General features: G+C 42.4%; 1 protein-coding gene across 2 annotated transcripts in view; it reads left to right on the top strand.

The window, feature by feature from the left end:
* Window positions 1–20,403, top strand: part of SUGCT (succinyl-CoA:glutarate-CoA transferase) — a 1,636,615-nt gene that overhangs the window by 965,287 nt on the left and 650,925 nt on the right. The window lies entirely within an intron of this gene.

Raw genomic sequence — 20,403 nt, 5'->3', positions numbered from 1 at the left:
CAACAGTATTATATAGCAGTACGGTACAGTAGTCCACTGCTCTACCTACCTCTGTGTCGTCAAGTATACTATCCATCCATACCTGTGGTGCATTTTAGTTGTGCGCAGTATTATATAGTAGGAGGACAGTGCAGAATTTTGCTGACCACCAGTATATAATATATAGCAGCATGGTACAGTAGGCCACTGCTCTACCTACCTCTGTGTCATCAAGTATACTATCCATCCATACCTGTGGTGCATTTTAGTTGTGCGCAGCATTATATAGTAGGAGGACAGTGCAGAATTTTGCTGACCACCAGTATATAATATATAGCAGTACGGTACAGTAGGCCACTGCTCTACCTACTTCTGTGTCATCAAGTATACTATCCATCCATACCTGTGGTGCATTTTAGTTGTGCGCAGTATATATAGTAGGAGAACAGTGCAGAATTTTGCTGACCACCAGTATATAATATATAGCAGTACGGTACAGTAGGCCACTGCTCTACCTACCTCTGTGTCGTCAAGTATACTATCCATCCATACCTGTGGTGCATTTTAGTTGTGTGCAGTATATATAGTAGGAGGACAGTGCAGAATTTTGCTGACCACCAGTATATAATATATAGCAGTACGGTACAGTAGGCCACTGCTCTACCTACCTCTGTGTCGTCAAGTATACTGTCCATCCATACCCGTGGTGCATTTTAGTTGTGCGCAGTATTATATAGTAGGAGGACAGTGCAGAATTTTGCTGACCACCAGTATATAATATATAGCAGTACGGTACAGTAGGCCACTGCTCTACCTACTTCAGTGTCATCAAGTATACTATCCATCCATACCTGTGGTGCATTTTAGTTGTGCGCAGTATATATATATAGTAGGAGGACAGTGCAGAATTTTGCTGACCACCAGTATATAATATATAGCAGTACGGTACAGTAGGCCACTGCTCTAACTACCTCTGTGTCGTCAAGTATACTATCCATCCATACCTGTGGTGCATTTTAGTTGTGTGCAGTATATATAGTAGGAGGACAGTGCAGAATTTTGCTGACCACCAATATATAATATATAGCAGTATGGTACAGTAGGCCACTGCTATACCTACCTCTGTGTTGTCAAGTATACTATCCATCCCTGTGGTGCATTTTAGTTGTGCACAGTATTATATAGTAGGAGGACAGTGCAGAATTTTGCTGACCACCAGTATATAATATATAGCAGTACGGTACAGTAGGCCACTGCTCTACCTACCTCTGTGTCGTCAAGTATACTGTCCATCCATACCCGTGGTGCATTTTAATTGTGCACAGTATTATATAGTAGGAGGACAGTGCAGAATTTTGCTGACCACCAGTATATAATATATAGCAGTACGGTACAGTAGTCCACTGCTCTACCTACCTCTGTGTCATCAAGTATACTATCCTTCCATACCTGTGGTGCATTTTAGTTGTGCGCAGTATTATATAGTAGGAGGACAGTGCAGAATTTTGCTGACCACCAGTGTATATATAGCAGTACGGTACAGTAGTCCATTGCTCTACCTCTGTGTCGTCAAGTATACTACAAAAGTTCAGTTAAAATGACCCAAAAATCAAAATTAAAAGCATCTGATGAGAAGCGTAAATTGCCAATATGCCATTTACGGCACTGTGTGGCAAGGAACGGCAGAGGCCCTGGCCTATGTTCATGGGTAGTGGTTCAGATTCACATGAGGATGGAAGCACTCATCCTCTCGCTAGAAAACTGCAGTGCCACTCCTAGGTGGGCCAGGTGTTTGTGTCGGCCACTTGGGTCGCTTAGCTTAGCCATCCAGCGACCTTGGTGCACCTCTTTTTTTCTTTGCATCATGTGCTGTTTGGGGACTATTTTTTAAATCGGCCATCCTGTCTGACACTGCAGTGCCACTCCTAGATGGGCCAGGTGTTTGTGTCGGCCACTTGGGTCGCTTAGCTTAGCCATCCAGCGACCTTGGTGCACCTCTTTTTTTCTTTGCATCATGTGCTGTTTGGGGACTATTTTTTAAATCGGCCATCCTGTCTAACACTGCAGTGCCACTCCTAGATGGGCCAGGTGTTTGTGTCGGCCACTTGGGTCGCTTAGCTTAGCCATCCAGCGACCTTGGTGCACCTCTTTTTTTCTTTGCATCATGTGCTGTTTGGGGACTATTTTTTAAATCGGCCATCCTGTCTGACACTGCAGTGCCACTCCTAGATGGGCCAGGTGTTTGTGTCGGCCACTTGGGTCGCTTAGCTTAGCCATCCAGCGACCTTGGTGCACCTCTTTTTTTCTTTGCATCATGTGCTGTTTGGGGACTATTTTTTAAATCGGCCATCCTGTCTGACACTGCAGTGCCACTCCTAGATGGGCCAGGTGTTTGTGTCGGCCACTTGGGTCGCTTAGCTTAGTCATCCAGCGACCTCGGTGCAAATTTAGGACTAAAAATAATTTGTGAGGTGTGAGGTGTTCAGAATAGACTGGAAATGAGTGGAAATTATGGTTATTGAGGTTAATAATACTATGGGATCAAAGTGACCCCCAAATTCTATGATTTAAGCTGTTTTTGAGGTTTTTTTGTAAAAAAATCCAAAACACACCCGATTCCGACAAAAAATTTTCAGGGAGGTTTTGCCAAAACGCGTCCGAATCCAAAAAACGGCCGCGGAACCGAATCCAAAACCAAAACACAAAACCCTGAAAAATTTCCAGTGCACATCACTAATATAAATGTAGTGAATCTACTGAAGAGGAATTTTCATAAATGGTGTTCTCAGATGTTGTCAATAAAGAACAACAACTGGTGGTACAAAAAAAAAAAAAAAAAAATTGCAAGACATCACAAAATTGCTGAACTCCATTTGCGTATCTATAAAGGTTGCGGTGTGGGCAGGAGAGCCTACACCGCGCATTCTGCACCCATATAATTATACTTACCTCTCTGGAGTATGGCTTTGGCCAATGCTGCAGACAGAAGTCCCTGGGAAAATGGTAATTTTCCTGGTGATTTGCACATGCGCAGTAGAGATGTCTGTGGGAACTTAGGACCTGATTCATATCTGTACGCTAAAGCTCCCGTAGATGCGATTTTTACCCCAGAGAATTTCCTGAAAATATGCTACTGTAACAGCCTGCAGGATTTATATAGAGATGCCCTGCAGAGCGTACACATTTGCAGCATCTGTGCAGATCCGGGAAACATCAACTCTATGGGGTAAATTTACTGGACCTTCTAAAAAAGAAAAGTGGTGATGTTGGCCATAGCAACCAATCAGATCCTGTCTATCATTTCTCTATTGCAACGTCGAAAATGATAGCCAGAATCTGATCTATGAATCTAGTCAATAGCATGGGCACCATATTCCCAGAGACCGGCACATATGTAGTAAGATCTGGCACAAAGTTAGAGTCTGTTAAGGAGGAGAGGGCCCACGCAGAACCTGCACACATGTCCTCTCTTCTCTTAAACTGACCCTGCTGAACTCACTGAAATCTGCAGTGTTAGGAGCCTATTTATTTAATACAATTTTGTGATAAGTCTTCAGAAAAGGGTGTCAGTAATTAATTACTGTAAGGGAATTATTAAACGGTATCCAGTTGATAGATCTACAGGAAACAGATAGACAGTCAATTGGTCAACCCCAAATGATCGAGATGAAAAAGTTTGACAGGTGCAAAAGGTCGACAGAATCAAAAGGTCGACAGATAAAAGGTAGACAGTGACACACACAAAAAATCTTGTGCCAACCATTTTCATGTCAATCTCTTCACCCTGTTGACCCTTTCTACCTGTCTACCTTTTCCATGTTGACCTTTTAACCCTGTGAACCTTTTGTGTGTCGATCATTTGGGGTCGACCTATTGATTGTCTATCTTTTTCTTTATACAATATCTATTGAACTACACACTTATTGAATAAGGAGTTGCCACAGGAGATATTACAGATGTTTACTGTGCCCTTTGTATTTCTGATCGCAGTAGCTGTTCCCATTTTATGGGGACTGTCAAAATGTCCAATTTGTTAATGTTCGAAAATCTTAGCTTTATGTAGTCTATTGAGCCTCTATTGGGGGAGATTTATCAAAGCTTGGATGGAGATAAACTGGATAGAGATAAAGTAATAATCAATCAGCTTCTAATTGTAATTTTAAAGGTTGTGTTTGTAAAAATACAGTAGCTGATTGGTTGGTACTTTATCTCTCTCCAATTTATCGCTCTACAAACTTTTTATAAATGTAACTTATGCTTGCACATGCTTGGCCTTTTGTATGCACTAGTCCATTAGGCAAGCTGGGTCCTAACCCAGTAGTAAACTGATAAGGTAGAGTAAAGGGGGGTACTCACGGAGCGATCTCTGACTAGATTGCTTAGATTTTAAGCAGTGATCACTCCGTGTGTACCCCTCCCAGCGATAGTGATGCGCAGCCCCGCGCATCGCTATCGCTGGTGCTAGATTGGCCTGCATGCAGGCCAATCCAGCAGGTCGCTCACTTCACCCGCTGGGTGAAATAAGCGCCCCCCTCTCCCCCTGCACGCTCAGCACACATTGTGTGGTACTGAGTGGGGGGAGAGATGTGTGCTGAGCGAACCGCTCAGCACACATCTCTCCCCAAAACGTTGCCGTGAATACGGCCCTTAAGTCATTACTTAACTTTTTACCCTTCAATGGGATGTGCTCTTATCAGTGCCTCGAAAAAAAGACTATTAATAGGTTGAAAATAATTTCTTACTGTCATGATATGCAGTGAAATTAATTGATTGTTATCTGCAAAAATTTGCAATGGAAAATAACACTACACTACAATTAAACTCACTGGTTTCAGGACCTCAGTTTTCTACCTCAAAATAAAGTTATATGCATGTAAGGTGTTTTCCGAACAAAATATGAAGCGTTCTTCTCATACAGTATGAGTGCTGCCCATTGCTAAATGATCAGAAAATTAAATGACTAGGTTTTATTTAGCCATACACTGGTACACAGATACAAAATTGACCAGGCTTTGTAGATATTAAGGAAACAATGCATTCTTTGGGGACAGCATTATGGGGTACATTTATAAACACTGTAAGCTAGTGGTTCCCAAACTTATTTGAATCATGACACCCCCTAGGCCAAAAGTTTTTTTTTTTTTTTTACAAATTCAGAAAAAAATATTAAATTAAGTAAATTGTATTTATATGTCATACTTAGGTTCAGTTATATGGTGAGGGACAGGATTCACTTCTGTTTGTCCACATAGTTTATGATTGGCAGCAACAAGCACTGGTTTTGCCTATTACTTGACCATAAATAATTTGAATTGGTCCTGGACCACCAATCCAAGGCACCCCTGTAAGTGCTCCAGGGCACCACAGAATGCCACGGCACACAGTTTGGGAACCACTGCTGTAAGTAGCAGTTTTGTTGGAATTTTGAAATCCCTGCATATCTCTGGCAAACGAAAGCACCAAACCAATGAATTTACTATCCAGCAGATTTGAATGGGTCTTGTGAACCACCGTCGATGTCTATCTGTTTTACAGACATTTTGTGGTGTTTTTTTCCCGAGGTTTTAAGGAAAATCACCATAAAACCACTGTAAGACAACCATGCATATTTCGTTATTCAGAAGGTGTGGAATCCCAATACACTTAAGATGATGACAGTCATTGTGTGATGAATGGAGGCAGAAAACATTGATCATTCTTATCTGGGCAAAATACTATTTCATAAATATATTAGTGGAAAAGTTATTGATTATTTTTACTAAGATAACAATATTATTTATTATATTAAAGGATCAGTATTAATTCATTGTTATTTGGTGTTTACATTTTTTTTATGATGGGACAACATTATTATTTTATGGCTATACAAATGGTACCTGCATCATAAAAATAAAATGTTGCCCACATCAAAGAAACATTTCTAAACTCCAATTTACAATTAATATTTCCCGTTCAATATAATAGATATTATTGCTCTCTTAATACAACTGTTACAATTTTCCTACTAAAATTTGAACAAAATAGAATTTCTCCACATAAAAGAATAATTAGTTATCTGCCTCCTTATTTAATTCATAATGATTGCCTCCATTATAAGTGTATTGTGAGTTCTCTCTTAATTGGCCAGATAGCTCGAACAGCAATCTCTCATGTCACAACCACATAATTTTTTTAGGCAAGTTTTTAGTGAGTTTAGAACTTAAGGGGGTATCCACTGGTCGATATATCGTTAGGCATCCCAATGAGAGATATATCGCTAGCAGATCAGCGGGTGTATACAGATGTTTCTTCTTACATGTTGGCTGCCTAGCGCTGCCTCCTGCAGCCTACCCCATACCTACCAACATTTCTAAAGCAGTGATCGGGACAATGGCGTGGTGAGCTCTGTGAGCTGCCTCTGTCTCCAGTGAATAGACGCTGTGCGCCTGCAGGGCAGCGATGACAAGAGCCTCCTAATTGCCCCCCCACCGCGGGACACTACGGCCTGCGGGTGGGACGGCGGGACAGTTCCAAAAAAACAGGACTGTCATGTGAAAATCGGGACAGTTGGGAGGTATGCTACTCTGATGGCCATCTTCCCATTGTTTTCTATGGGTAGCTGGCATGTGCATACTCTTGCTCCTGCTATTGTCGCTGGATACAGCACTGAAAGCTGTGGGGTGTGGAATGACTCAGTGGCTGGTAGAGAACACAAGGGGGGAGGTGACACATTGGCTGAAGAAAACATGGGGGTTGTGACACAGTGGATGAGAGAGAACACGGGGTAGAGGGATAACACAGTGATTAGAAGACAACATAGGGGGTGACACAGTGGCTGGGAGAGGACACAGGGGTGGGGGTTGACAGTGGCTGGGAAAGAACATGGGAGGGTGGTGACACAGTGCCTGGAAGTGAACACAGGGGTGGGAGGTGACACATTGGCTGAGAGAGAACTCGAGGGTTGTGACACAGTGGCTGAGAGAAAACACGTGGCTAGGGGGGTAAGAAAGTGATTGGGAGACAACATGGGAGTGTGACACAGTGGCTTGGAGAGAGCAAAGAGGTGGTGAAATATATTGGATTGCATAGTAAGGGAGCTATAACAGAAAGAGGGTAAAATTGGAGGCACAGAGAAGCAGAAGAGGTCACAGAAAGGCAGTAGGGGTTACATGTAGAAGCAGAACAGGGCACAAAGAGCCAGAATGTGGTACCGAGAAGCAGAAGAGTGCACAGAGGCAGCACAGGGTACTGATAGAGGCAGAAGGGGTGCAGATAGAGGCACAAAGAGGCAGAAAAGGGAACAGAGAGAGACAGAAAAGGGTACAGATACAGGCAGAAAGGGTTACAGATAGAGGCACAGGCAGAATGGAGCATAGGTAGAAGCACAGACAGAATGGGGCACACATAGAAAGAAGGGTATACATGTAGAAGGATATGTGTAATTGGTTGGTTTAGGTAGCACAACAAATGACTTCAAAGTTGTAGACAGCGATATATATAACAAAATAAAAAAGTGGCGTAGAGGTAAGTGGGCCTGGATTCAGAGGGATTGTGTGTGTTTGTGTGTCTGGGAGGGTGGGGGTCCTTTGGTCATTTGCTGGATGTACCAACAGGCCAGCACCAATATGGTTATTGGCACTAACATTACATAGACTGGGTTATACTGACATCCGAGGTCTGAATAAAATCTGGAAGGGCCCCAAATCTACTTGCCTAGGGCACACAAAATAATAATCCGGCTCTGCTGCTGCTGTCCGTTGTTGCTGCTGCTGCGCCTGTCAGCGCCGGCTCTTCAGTTTCCAGGTGGTCTTCCTCTACCCCTTCTCCCTGCAGCACCTGTACGACAGGCAGGCAGCGGCAGGCACTCAGCTTTCCACACCGCACCCCCCCTCCACTGCCCTACTATCCCTTCTTCTCCTGTGGACATTATGTGTATATGTGGCACTACCGCTGTGGACATTATGTGTATATGTGGCACTACCGCTGTGGACATTGTGTGTATATGCAGCACTGCTACTTTGGGCATTATGTGTAAGGGGCACTACTACTTTGGGCATTATATGTATAAGGTGCACTAATGTGGACATTACATGTAACAACACTACTACTGTGGGTATTATGTGTATAGGGGCAGGGCCGGACTGGCCATCTGGCACTTCTAGCATATGCCAGAAGGGCCGATGGGCAGGCGGGCCAATCCGGTCCCTCAGAGAGCCGGGAAGGCCGCATGCAGTGCAGCCTCCAGCTCTCTGGTTCAGCCACCCCCACCGGTCTCCATGGAAACACCATAGTACTAGTGCTGAATGCAGTGTGTACAGTGCACATGAGCCCCTAGGTCCAAGAGGCCCCACACCCTGCACCCATTTCTTCAATACTTACCTCTACAGAGTTAATTGTCAGCAGTCATTTTCCCGGCATTTTGTGCATGTGCAGTAGGGAAATCACAGTGAAAATGGCCACCGTGCCATTTTCCCTAAGACCTGTGCATGCGCAGTAGACTCTGGCACAGTGCCAGAGTCTACTAGTGCTCAGAGTAAAGATCAGCGCTGCCGGCTAGAGGAGAGAAGAGGGGGCCCAGGCGGAGACTGCACACAGGACCCCTCCTCTTATGCCTATAGAGTATTAGTAAAAAAATAAATAAATAATATAATAAAATATTGTGCAAGTATAACCTTTCCCTACCCCCCCTTTACTAATTTCTTAGCATTCTAAATTGTGTCTGTGTCATGGGGGTTGATGGGGAGGGAAACTTTTCTCTTCCAGTGTTTTATTCTTTTTTTTAAACCATATAAAACAATATTCACAACTTGCTTATACTTGTCCACAAGTAAGTGATGCACAATTGCTTTACTCTGATTGGTAGCTGTGCGGGAAAGCCACTCTAGTGGTTAGATCCAATGTGAGCTACAGTATAAGCTATATGAACTACTTTTCTACACTGTAGATGTACCTCTACTTTTGATCAATCAACTTTATTTTAGCAATGTAGTTTATTGAAGTGGGATGTAATCACTATTTGGTTATGTAAAAAGCTCTGAATGCCAAGGAACTATGGGGCCGATTCAGACACTGTCACAGATGTGCTAAAATTGTCCAGACCGTTTGCGGTGCGGGGCGGCCATTGCGACCCTTAACATGGCGGGTATCCTCCTACCTTCGCAGCTAGGCTGCGCAGGCAGAGGGCTGCTCGAAACTTGTGAAAGCTATGTGTGTGTGAGGGGGCAGGATCCGGGTGTGGGGTCGGACTTGCCCTGTGCTGGGCGTCCCCCCGCATTTCAAAGAAATTGTTAGTAGATGTGCGTTTTCTTGCACATCTGCGACCAGGTCTGAATCGGCCTCGATGTCTCTGCTAGCCTTGACATTTTTTTTCCAGATTCCTAGAATCCAGGATATGGTAGTTTTACTACAGTAGCTTCGGTCTTGGTATGAACAAAAAAATAAAGAAATGTAATATTTATGGTTCAATAAATCAATAAAGAAATATGCCATGGATATAATTAAATCCGTATATGAAATATGAATTAGAGTAAATACTGTAGATGGCTGCTAGATTCAAGTAGGTAAATCTGACACATACAGTGGGGCAAAAAAAGTATTTGGACAGCCACCGATTGTGCAAGTTGACCCACTTAAAAAGATGAGAGAGATTTGTAATTTCCATCATAGGTACACTTCAACTCTGAGAGACAGAATCTGGGGGGGCGGGGGGGGGGGCAGGAAATCACGTACGATTTTTAAAAATTTACTTATATATTCTTGTGGAAAATAAATATTTGGACACCTACCAAGCAGCAAGATTTCTGGCTCTCACAGACCTGTTACTTCTTCTTTAAGAAGCTCTTCTATCCTCCACTTGTTACCTGTATTAATGGCACCTGTTTCAACTGGTTATCTGTATAAAAGACACCTGTCCACACCCTCAAACAGTCAGACTGCTACCTCTCCACCATGGCCAAGACTAGAGAGCTGTCTAAGGACACCAGGGACAAAATTGTAGAGCTGCACAAGGCTGGGATGAGCTACTCAACAATAGGCAACCAGCTTAGTGACAAGAGATCAACTGTTGGCACAATTATAAAAAAATGTAAGAAATACAAGATCACTGACAATCTCCCTCGACCTGGGGCTCCATGCAAGATCTCACCTCATGGGTTATCAGTGATCTTGAGAACAGTGAGGAATCAACCCAGAACTACACGAGGGTACCTGTTCAATGACCTCAAGAGAGCTGGGACCACAGTCACAAAGGTTACCATTAGTAACACACTACGTCATCATGGATTGAAATCCTGCAGTGCCCGAAAGGTCCCCCTGTTTAAGCCAGCACATGTCCAGGCCTGTCTAAAGTTTGCCAGTGACCATCTGGATGATCCAGAGGAGAATTGGGAGAATGTAATGTGGTCAGATGAGAGCAAAATCGAACTTATTGGTATAAACTAGTGATGAGCGGGTTCGGTTCCTCGGGATCCGAACCCCCCCGAACTTCACCCATTTTACACGGTTCCGAGGCAGCCTCGGATCTTCCCGCCTTGCTCGGTTAACCCGAGCGTGCCCGAATGTCATCATTCCGCTGTCGGATTCTCGCGAGATTCGTATTCTATATAAGGAGCCGCGCGTCGCCGCCATTTTCACTCGTGCTTTGGAGATGATAGCGAGAGGACGTGGCTGCATTCTCTCAGTTTCTGTGTTCAGTGTGCTGCAAATATCTGCTCAGTGTGCTGCAAATATCTGTGCTCAGTGTGCTTGCAAATATCTGTTCTCAGTGTGCTGAAAATATCTACGTTCTATGCCTGAAAAACGCTCCATATCTATGCTGCATTGTAGTATATAGTAGGAGGACAGTGCAGAATGTTGCTGTGACCACCAGTATATATAGCAGTACGGTACACTAGTCCACTGCTCTACCTCTGTGTCGTCAAGTATACTATGCATCCATACCTGTGCTGCATTTTAGTTGTGCGCAGTATATAGTAGGAGGGGACAGTGCAGAATGTTGCTGTGACCACCAGTATATATATAGCAGTACGGTACAGTAGTCCACTGCTCTACCTCTGTGTCATCAAGTACAGTATACTATGCATCCATACCGGTGCTGCATTTTAGTTGTGCGCTGTATATAGTAGGAGGGGACAGTGCAGAATGTTGCTGTGACCACCAGTATATATATAGCAGTATGGTACAGTAGTCCACTTCTCTACCTCTGTGTCGTCAAGTATACTATGCATCCATACCTGTGCTGCATTTTAGTTGTGCGCAGTATATAGTAGGATGGGACAGTGCAGAATGTTGCTGTGACCACCAGTATATGTATAGCAGTACGGTACAGCAGTCCACTGCTCTACCTCTGTGTCGTCAAATATACTATGCATCCATACCTGTGCTGCATTTTAGTTGTGCGCAGTTTATAGTAGGAGGGGACAGTGCAGAATGTTGCTGTGACCACCAGTATATATATAGCAGTACGGTACAGTAGTCCACTGCTCTACCTCTGTGTCATCAAGTACAGTATACTATGCATCCATACCGGTGCTGCATTTTAGTTGTGCGCAGTATATAGTAGGAGGGGACAGTGCAGAATGTTGCTGTGACCACCAGTATATATATAGCAGTACGGTACAGTAGTCCACTGCTCTACCTCTGTGTCGTCAAGTATACTATGCATCCATACCTGTGCTGCATTTTAGTTGTGCGCAGTATATAGTAGGATGGGACAGTGCAGAATGTTGCTGTGACCACCAGTATATATATAGCAGTACGGTACAGTAGTCCACTGCTCTACCTCTGTGTCGTAAAGTATACTATGCATCCATACCTGTGCTGCATTTTAGTTGTGCACAGTATATAGTAGGAGGGGATAGTGCAGAATGTTGCTGTGACCACCAGTATATATATATATATATATATAGCAGTAAAGTACAGTAGTCCACTGCTCTACCTCTGTGTCGTCAAGTATACTATGCATCCATACCTGTGCTGCATTTTAGTTGTGCGCAGTATATAGTAGGATGGGACAGTGCAGAATGTTGCTGTGACCACCAGTATATGTATAGCAGTACGGTACAGTAGTCCACTGCTCTACCTCTGTGTCATCAAGTATACTATGCATCCATACCTGTGCTGCATTTTAGTTGTGTGCAGTATATAGTAGGAGGGGACAGTGCAGAATGTTGCTGTGACCACCAGTATATATATATATATATATATATATATATATATGTAGCAGTACGGTACAGTAGTCCACTGCTCTACCTCTGTGTTGTCAAGTATACTATGCATCCATACCTGTGCTGCATTATAGTTGTGTGCAGTATATAGTAGGATGGGAAAGTGCAGAATGTTGCTGTGACCACCAGTATATATATAGCAGTACAGTACAGTAGTCCACTGTTCTACCTCTGTGTCGTCAAGTATACTATGCATCCATACCTGTGCTGCATTTTAGTTGTGTGCAGTATATAGTAGGAGGAGACAGTGCAGAATGTTGCTGTGACCAACAGTATATATATAGCAGTACGGTACAGTAGTCCACTGCTCTACATCTGTGTCGTCAAGTATACTACAAAAGTTCAGTAAAATTACCCAAAAATCAAAATTAAAAGCGTCTGATGAGAAGCGTAAACTTGCCAATATGCCATTTACGACACGGAGTGGCAAGGAACTGCAGAGGCCCTGGCCTATGCTCATGGCTAGTGGTTCAGATTCACATGAGGATGGAAGCACTCATCCTCTCGCTAGAAAACTGCAGTGCCACTCCTAGATGGGCCAGGTGTTTGTGTCGGCCACTTGGGTCGCTTAGCTTAGTCACACAGCTACCTCATTGCACCTCTTTTTTTCTTTGCATCATGTGCTGTTTGGGGACTATTTTTTAAATCTGCCATCCTGTCTGACACTGCAGTGCCACTCCTAGATGGGCCAGGTGTTTGTGTCGGCCACTTGGGTCGCTTAGCTTAGCCACACAGCTACCTCATTGCACCTCTTTTTTTCTTTGCATCATGTGCTGTTTGGGGACTATTTTTTAAATCTGCCATCCTGTCTGACACTGCAGTGCCACTCCTAGATGGGCCAGGTGTTTGTGTCGGCCACTTGGGTCACTTAGCTTAGTCACACAGCTACCTCATTGCACCTCTTTTTTTCTTTGCATCGTGTGCTGTTTGGGGACTATTTTTTAAATCTGCCATCCTGTCTGACACTGCAGTGCCACTCCTAAATGGGCCAGGTGTTTGTGTCGGCCACTTGGGTCGCTTAGCTTAGCCACACAGCTACCTCATTGCACCTCTTTTTTTCTTTGCATCATGTGCTGTTTGGGGACTATTTTTTAAATCTGCCATCCTGTCTGACACTGCAGTGCCACTCCTAGATGGGCCAGGTGTTTGTGTCGGCCACTTGGGTCACTTAGCTTAGTCACACAGCTACCTCATTGCACCTCTTTTTTTCTTTGCATCGTGTGCTGTTTGGGGACTATTTTTTAAATCTGCCATCCTGTCTGACACTGCAGTGCCACTCCTAAATGGGCCAGGTGTTTGTGTCGGCCACTTTGGTCGCTTAGCTTAGCCACACAGCTACCTCATTGCACCTCTTTTTTTCTTTGCATCATGTGCTGTTTGGGGACTATTTTTTAAATCTGCCATCCTGTCTGACACTGCAGTGCCACTCCTAGATGGGCCGGGTGTTTGTGTCGGCCACTTGGGTCACTTAGCTTAGTCACACAGCTACCTCATTGCACCTCTTTTTTTCTTTGCATCGTTTGCTGTTTGGGGACTATTTTTTAAATCTGCCATCCTGTCTGACACTGCAGTGCCACTCCTAAATGGGCCAGGTGTTTGTGTCGGCCACTTGGGTCGCTTAGCTTAGCCATCCAGTGACCTTGGTGCAAATTTTAGGACTAAAAGTAATATTGTGAGGTGTGAGGTGTTCAGAATAGACTAGAAATGAGTGGAAATTATGGTTATTGAGGTTAATAATACTATGGGATCAAAATTATCCCCAAATTCTATTATTTAAGCTGGTTTTGAGGGGTTTTTGTAAAAAAACACCCGAATCCGACAAAAAATTTTCAGGGAGGTTTTGCCAAAACGCGTTCGAATCCAAAACACGGCCGTGGAACCGAATCCAAAACACAAAACCCGAAAAATTTCCGGTGCACATCACTAGTATAAACTCCACTCGCCGTGTTTGGAGGGAGAAGAATGATGAATGGCATCCCAAGAACACCATACCCACTGAGAATCATGGGGGTGGAAACATCATGCTTTTCTGCAAAGGGGACAGGACGACTGATCCGTATTAAGGAGAGGATGAATGGGGCCATGTATCATGAGATTTTGGGAAAAAACCTCCTTCCCTCAGTAAGAGCATTGAAGATGGAATATTGCTGGGTCTTCCAGCATGACAATGACCCCAAACACACTGCCTGGGCAACTAAGGAGTGGCTCTGTAAGAAACATTTCAAGTTCCTGGAGTAGCCTAGCCAGTCTCCAGACCTCAACCCAATAGAAAATCTGTGGAGGGAGTTGAAATTCCGTGTTGCCCGGCGACAGCCCCAAAACATGACAGATCTAGAGAAGATCTGCATGGAAGAGTGAGCCAAAATATCTGCTACAGTGTGTGAAAACCTGGTCAAGAACTACAGGAAACGTTTGACCTCTGTAATTGCCAACTGAGGTTATATTACAAAGTATTGAGTTAAACTTTTTGATTGTCCAAATATTTATTTTCTGCAAGAATATACAAATAAATTATTTAAAAATCATACAATGTGATTTCCTAGTTTTATTTCTGATTCAGTCCCTCACAGTTGAAGTGTACCTAAGATGGAAATTACAGACCTCTCTCATTTTTTTAAGTGGGTCAACTTGCACAATCGGTGGCTGTCCAAATACTTTTCTGCCCCACTGTAAATAGCACTCTGAATATACTGTAGACTTTAAGACCTTTAAAATAAAGTAATCCGCACACAGAAATGAATCTTTCCTACTGTACCTGGCTACGCAGTTGCCTCAGATGTCCATCTGGCTATGTTGAAGAAACATGAAGTTTGCCTTCTCATTATTCTTATTCCTGAGTCCATTTTATTGTAGAGTCCAAAATTGATAACTACAGTAGCTTGTTTGTAGAATGTTTTATACAAGATACAGTAAGTGACAGATAATTTTTTTTTTTGGAAAGGCTGTGTATTACAGCTTATATTGCATCCAATCCTCTCAGGTCTTATAGTCATTGAATCGAGACAGGTTGTGGCCAAGGCACATTCGGGTGTGGTCTCATAGCTTCTGGAACGCTAGGCTGCTTGTTTCCCACCTGTTCTCAAAAAATTTAGTGCCGCACACAGCATTGGTGTTGAGGAGGTCATAACTATTCTGTCGTATTGAAATTAGTAATCTAATGATGTCCATGACATACAGGTATGTTTTATTGTTGTTTTTTTTGAGCAATAAAAGTTTAATTTTTTTTATTTTGTTCAAATCAAGGCTGTCCTGCTAACATTTGGGAAGTATAATGAATCTCTTTGTGAAGGTTCTTGGGTTAAATGGTTAGACAGTTACCTTGGAGAACTGCAGGGCTTAGAGTATACTTGCTGACATGTAAAATCTCCTCTCTGGGAGATGCCTGGAGAAGAGACGCATCTTGCCACTGCAGGGAGCCGGGCTGCACATCACTAGGCCCTGCCCCCAAAATGCAGTAATTCACAGGTCTGCGGGTAAGGGGCGGTGCTAAATGATGAAAATTTGCATCATTTAGCCCCGCCCCCTCCATACGGGCTCTGTATTTTCCTGTATGATCTCCTCATCTTGCCTGCTTCACTAGGAAGTGGTCTTGATGCGGGAAATCTAGCCACTCTTCCATGGCTGAGGGGGACTGCATGAAAAATCAGGGACCTCCCGCAATGTGTGGGAGAGTTGACTTAGAGGCTCATTTTTTTAACACATTCTTGGCAGTAAAGGGGTTACATTCATTTTAGGATGTAAGAACAGCAAGTTTGTGTCTTTTTACAAAGCAAGCACCATATGTTTGCACTAAAACACTTTTACATTCAATATTTTTTTTTTTTTTTCAAAACAGTTAAAAATCTGAAATACACCCAAGCTCTGGCAAAAATTCTGAAGTAAGGGTTTCACGAAATACATATTAATAAAAAAAATGAGGCCTGGTGTCATTTAACTCAAAGATACTTCATTATATAAATTATACATTGCAAATAATAAAGTAAATAATGCAACAAAAACCGGGCGTCATTGCATCCGGCCCCTGAATTGATGAGTCTGGTGTTGAAGATCTTGACTGGCCCACACACAGCCCTGACCTCATCCTCATTGAGCACCTTTGGGATGAACTAGATAGGTGATTGCTAGCCAGGCCTACTCATTCAACATCAGTGCCTGACCTCATAAATGCTCTACAAAAGAAGTGGACACAAATTCCCATAAAAACACTCCAAAATCTTGTGGAATGCATTCCAAGAAGAGTGGAAGCTGCTATAGCTGAAAAAAGGGGGAGGGTGTGTGGGTGTGTGAGGCTCCATATTAAAGTATATGTACAGTATTTGAACACAATGTCATTACAGTCCCTGCTAGGCGTCTGAATACTTTTCTCCATATAGTGTATGTATAAATATATATATATATATATATGTGTGTGTACTGTGTGTATATACACTATATATATATATATATATATGTATATACTGTGTATATATATATATATATATATATATATATATATATATATAGTGTGTTTTATATTTATATATAAAATATGTGTGTGTATGCAGATTGGGATGGAAAACTAGCACTGAAAGTTTATGAAGCAGCCCTGAATAGTTGGTAGAGTCTGTGGATGGCTTATATGGGTTTCTAGGCTTTCTTTCACCTGGTGGAAAACAGCTCAGAGACCCCCATTCTTCCCCCTACAACATGATTTCACCCACCACAGACCATTGATGTGACCACCATATAGTACAGAGAACATCACAGGGAACACCATATAAGGCAGAGAGGATCACAGTGACCACCATATAGTGTAAAGAACATTACAGTAAACACCATATAATGCGGAGAGCATCACAGTAACTGCCATATAATACAGAAAGCATTACAATGACTGCCATATAATACAGAGATCATCAGTGACTGCCATATAATACAGAGCCTATCAAAGAATGCCATAAAATACAGAAAGCATCAGTGATGACCTTATAGTACAGAGAGCATCATTGACTGCCAGAGCTATTGCAAGACATAGTAACACTATACTGTATGTATTTATATATATATATATATATATATATATATATAGTGCAATGTAGTCTGGCACTCCACTTACTATGATGTAATCTGCCCCAGTGCCCTCCGTGAATGGTTAGCTACATGAACAGAAAAAGACAGCAGCACCCAGGGACTTCCGATGTGAAAAACAATCTATTTCAAAATACCACATATCAAAAGCCAACGTTTCGGGGCTCGTAGCCCCTTTGTCAAGGTGTGAACAAGTGCAATGTAAACATTTCTTACCTTATAAAGGGTGAAAAGCCCGCCAGTGTGTGTAGACGTTGCCCGTGCTGTCAGCTGCACCGGGACCCGAACAGTTTATGGTGTCCCGGGGAAGTTAAGTCACTCACTGCAGATGCCAGGTTGCCACGGTAACCAACAACGCTGTCTGTCAGCACTGGGCTCTGTCAACAAGAAAAATAAAACAATGTGTAGAAATTAAATCTTACCCCCATCCAAAGCAATACATTATAACAATAAAATCATCCAAGTATGGCATAATGACGGTAGAGAACGAAGGATACGAGGGCACATCTGTAAGAGGTCAATGAGGGAACTTGTAATATATTGCTGCATTGTGTATGTATAGGTATATGAAAGGCAGGCGGTTACAGTACACAATCATGATGTGGCAAAAGGTATACTATAAGCCAGGTGGATACGTGGCCTTGAATGGCAACACTTGGATGGGCTCTGTTATGGGCAATGCACGAATATTATGGAATATGTGGAGGCGCAAATGGCCAAAAGGAGGCACGTGCTGTAATGCTACATGGACTACATGCTCCACTTGAAACAATTGTGTAGAACTATCCCTGAAAGATGTCATAGTATGAGGGACAAGACACTATAGTGTTGCTGTATCTAAAGTGCAAGTAATGAAAACCAAAATGTGATGTGCGGTGTACTATATGAAAAATTTATTTGATATGTAATGTGAATGAAGAAGCAGAAAGAGGAATAAAAAGAGGAAAGGGGAAGAGAAGAATGAGCTGATTGTGTGTATGACTACAGAGTGTGGAAAACTTGAACAATAGAGTGTGCAATTGCGTGCAATATATGTTTCGTGCCCAAACACGGTAATGAAGAAGGAAAAGAAAAACACCAAAAGTGATATGATAGGTGAAACAAAGTTGAATGGCAAGAGAAAGAGACAAGAACAGGGAAGTCCTAGCAAATTAACTGGTTACTACTGTATCTGAAAATGTTCCATGAGATCTTCTCATTGAAACCGTGAGGAATAGCTGTGTTAAGCTTGTATATCCAATATGCCTTCAATTGTAAAAGTCTATTGCCTCTATCGCCTCCTCGTATTATCACTTTTTTTTCCCAATTAGTCAATCATTACTTTGAAATATACACGGTGTGGCTATTAAATAATGAGACTGTACGTGTAAAAAAAAAATTCATATTGTGTGAGTTAAAACGAAGTGGTGGGACATTTACCTTGGAATATCCCAAAACGGTTTTGCAAGTTTCACCCTCCTGGCAGAGATAGTTTGCTGTCACACAGTGCTTGAAGAAGTTGTGTCTTTCCAGGGCATCTTAAAATGCTTTGTACAAAAGTAGAGCAACGTGTTAACTTAATTTTTATAGTTAAATTGAATGAAACATCCACCAAATCTTTCTGTATGCTAATCAAGGCTTAGGCAGATTGTATGTCACGTTTCTGAGTGGTACAAAAGATTTAGTTACGGTCGTGAGGATGTCGAAGATGATGAACATCCCAGAAGCCTTGCACATCAAAAACAAATGAAAATGTTGAATACATTTAGAAAATAGTTTGAACTGACCACAGACTCAGCTCCGAATGACATCAGAAATGGTAAATATCAACAAACAGGCAACATTTGCATAAAGATCTTAACATGACAAAAGTTTGTGCTAAGATGGTTCCATGGCTTCTCATTGGCGAGCAGAAAGAAAATTTCTTTCAGACATTTTGGAGCAATTCAAGCAGATTTACATTTTTTAGATAAAGTTATTATCTGTGATGTGATATTCCAATATGATTCTGAGACAAAACACCAGTCCATGCACTGGAAAACATCATCACCAAGAATGAAGAAAGCACGTCAAAACAAATCCAAATTCTAAGGGTTCAGAATTATACGGAGGTATTTACAAAGTTTGTCTATTTGCAAATGACGTTTCTCTTACGTTGGTAGATCCTTTATTATCATTACAACACCTCTATGTTGTTCTGGATGCATTTTCCTAAATATCTTACTACAAATTGAATAAAGCTAAAACAGAGGCCCTCCCCATAAATTTTACTCAAGATTTACTGGATACTTTGAAAGCGCTGTACTCGTTTGACTGACAGGATAGAAGCCTTAAATACATGGGTATTCAGATCACCCTGAAAGTGAGAGACCTCATTTTAGCTAATCACTCTCCTCTCTAACGGAAGTTCTCACAATTATCTTCAGATTGGGTGATGTATCACATGTCGTGGATAATACATATAGCAGGGATTAAAATGATGTTGCTACCTAAGATATTATATTTGTTCAGAACTATACCTATCCCCATTCCTAGTCATTTACTAGCAAAGTTCAGCTCTATTTTTACTAGATATGTCTGGTGCATTAAGAAACCGAGATTAGCCAAAAAGATGATGTCGCTTCCTAAGTCTGAAGGAGGCCTAGTTTATCCGGATTTACACTCATATCAAGCAGCTAGTATTCTTGCCCAAACTAGTGCATGGTGATGATCCCAAACCATGGGTCTGTCTGGAGAGGGGTTTGGTACATCCTCTCCTATTAACGGATGTGTTTATGCTACCTGCAAATGTGGTAAAACCTTTATTAATAAATCTTCTATTGTGCAGGCCACAAGGAAAGTCTGGTTGGAACTTTCAACCAAGCTAGGTAATATTCCACTTGCGTCTTCTAATCTGTCATTAGCGGGGATGGCGACAATTATCCAGGATATGTGGCCTGACGCATGGGAATAGTGTCCTTTAATGATAGCCCTTCTGTTTCCTTTTGCCAAAATACAATCTCAGTTCTCACTATCGCATAAGTACTTTTTCAAATTCTTACAATTAAGACATTGGTGGTCGCAGTCTACCCCGTCTCCGCATAAAATTATCCCTACCCCAAAGTATGTCCGTGAGGTATTAACTAGGAAAGATAGCAGAGGGGGTATAACTAAATGGTATAATTTCATTATCAGT

This window comes from Pseudophryne corroboree, chromosome 5 (assembly GCF_028390025.1).
Source record: "Pseudophryne corroboree isolate aPseCor3 chromosome 5, aPseCor3.hap2, whole genome shotgun sequence".
Lineage (NCBI taxonomy): Eukaryota > Metazoa > Chordata > Amphibia > Anura > Myobatrachidae > Pseudophryne > Pseudophryne corroboree.
This window is presented reverse-complemented; position numbering and strand designations above follow the sequence as displayed.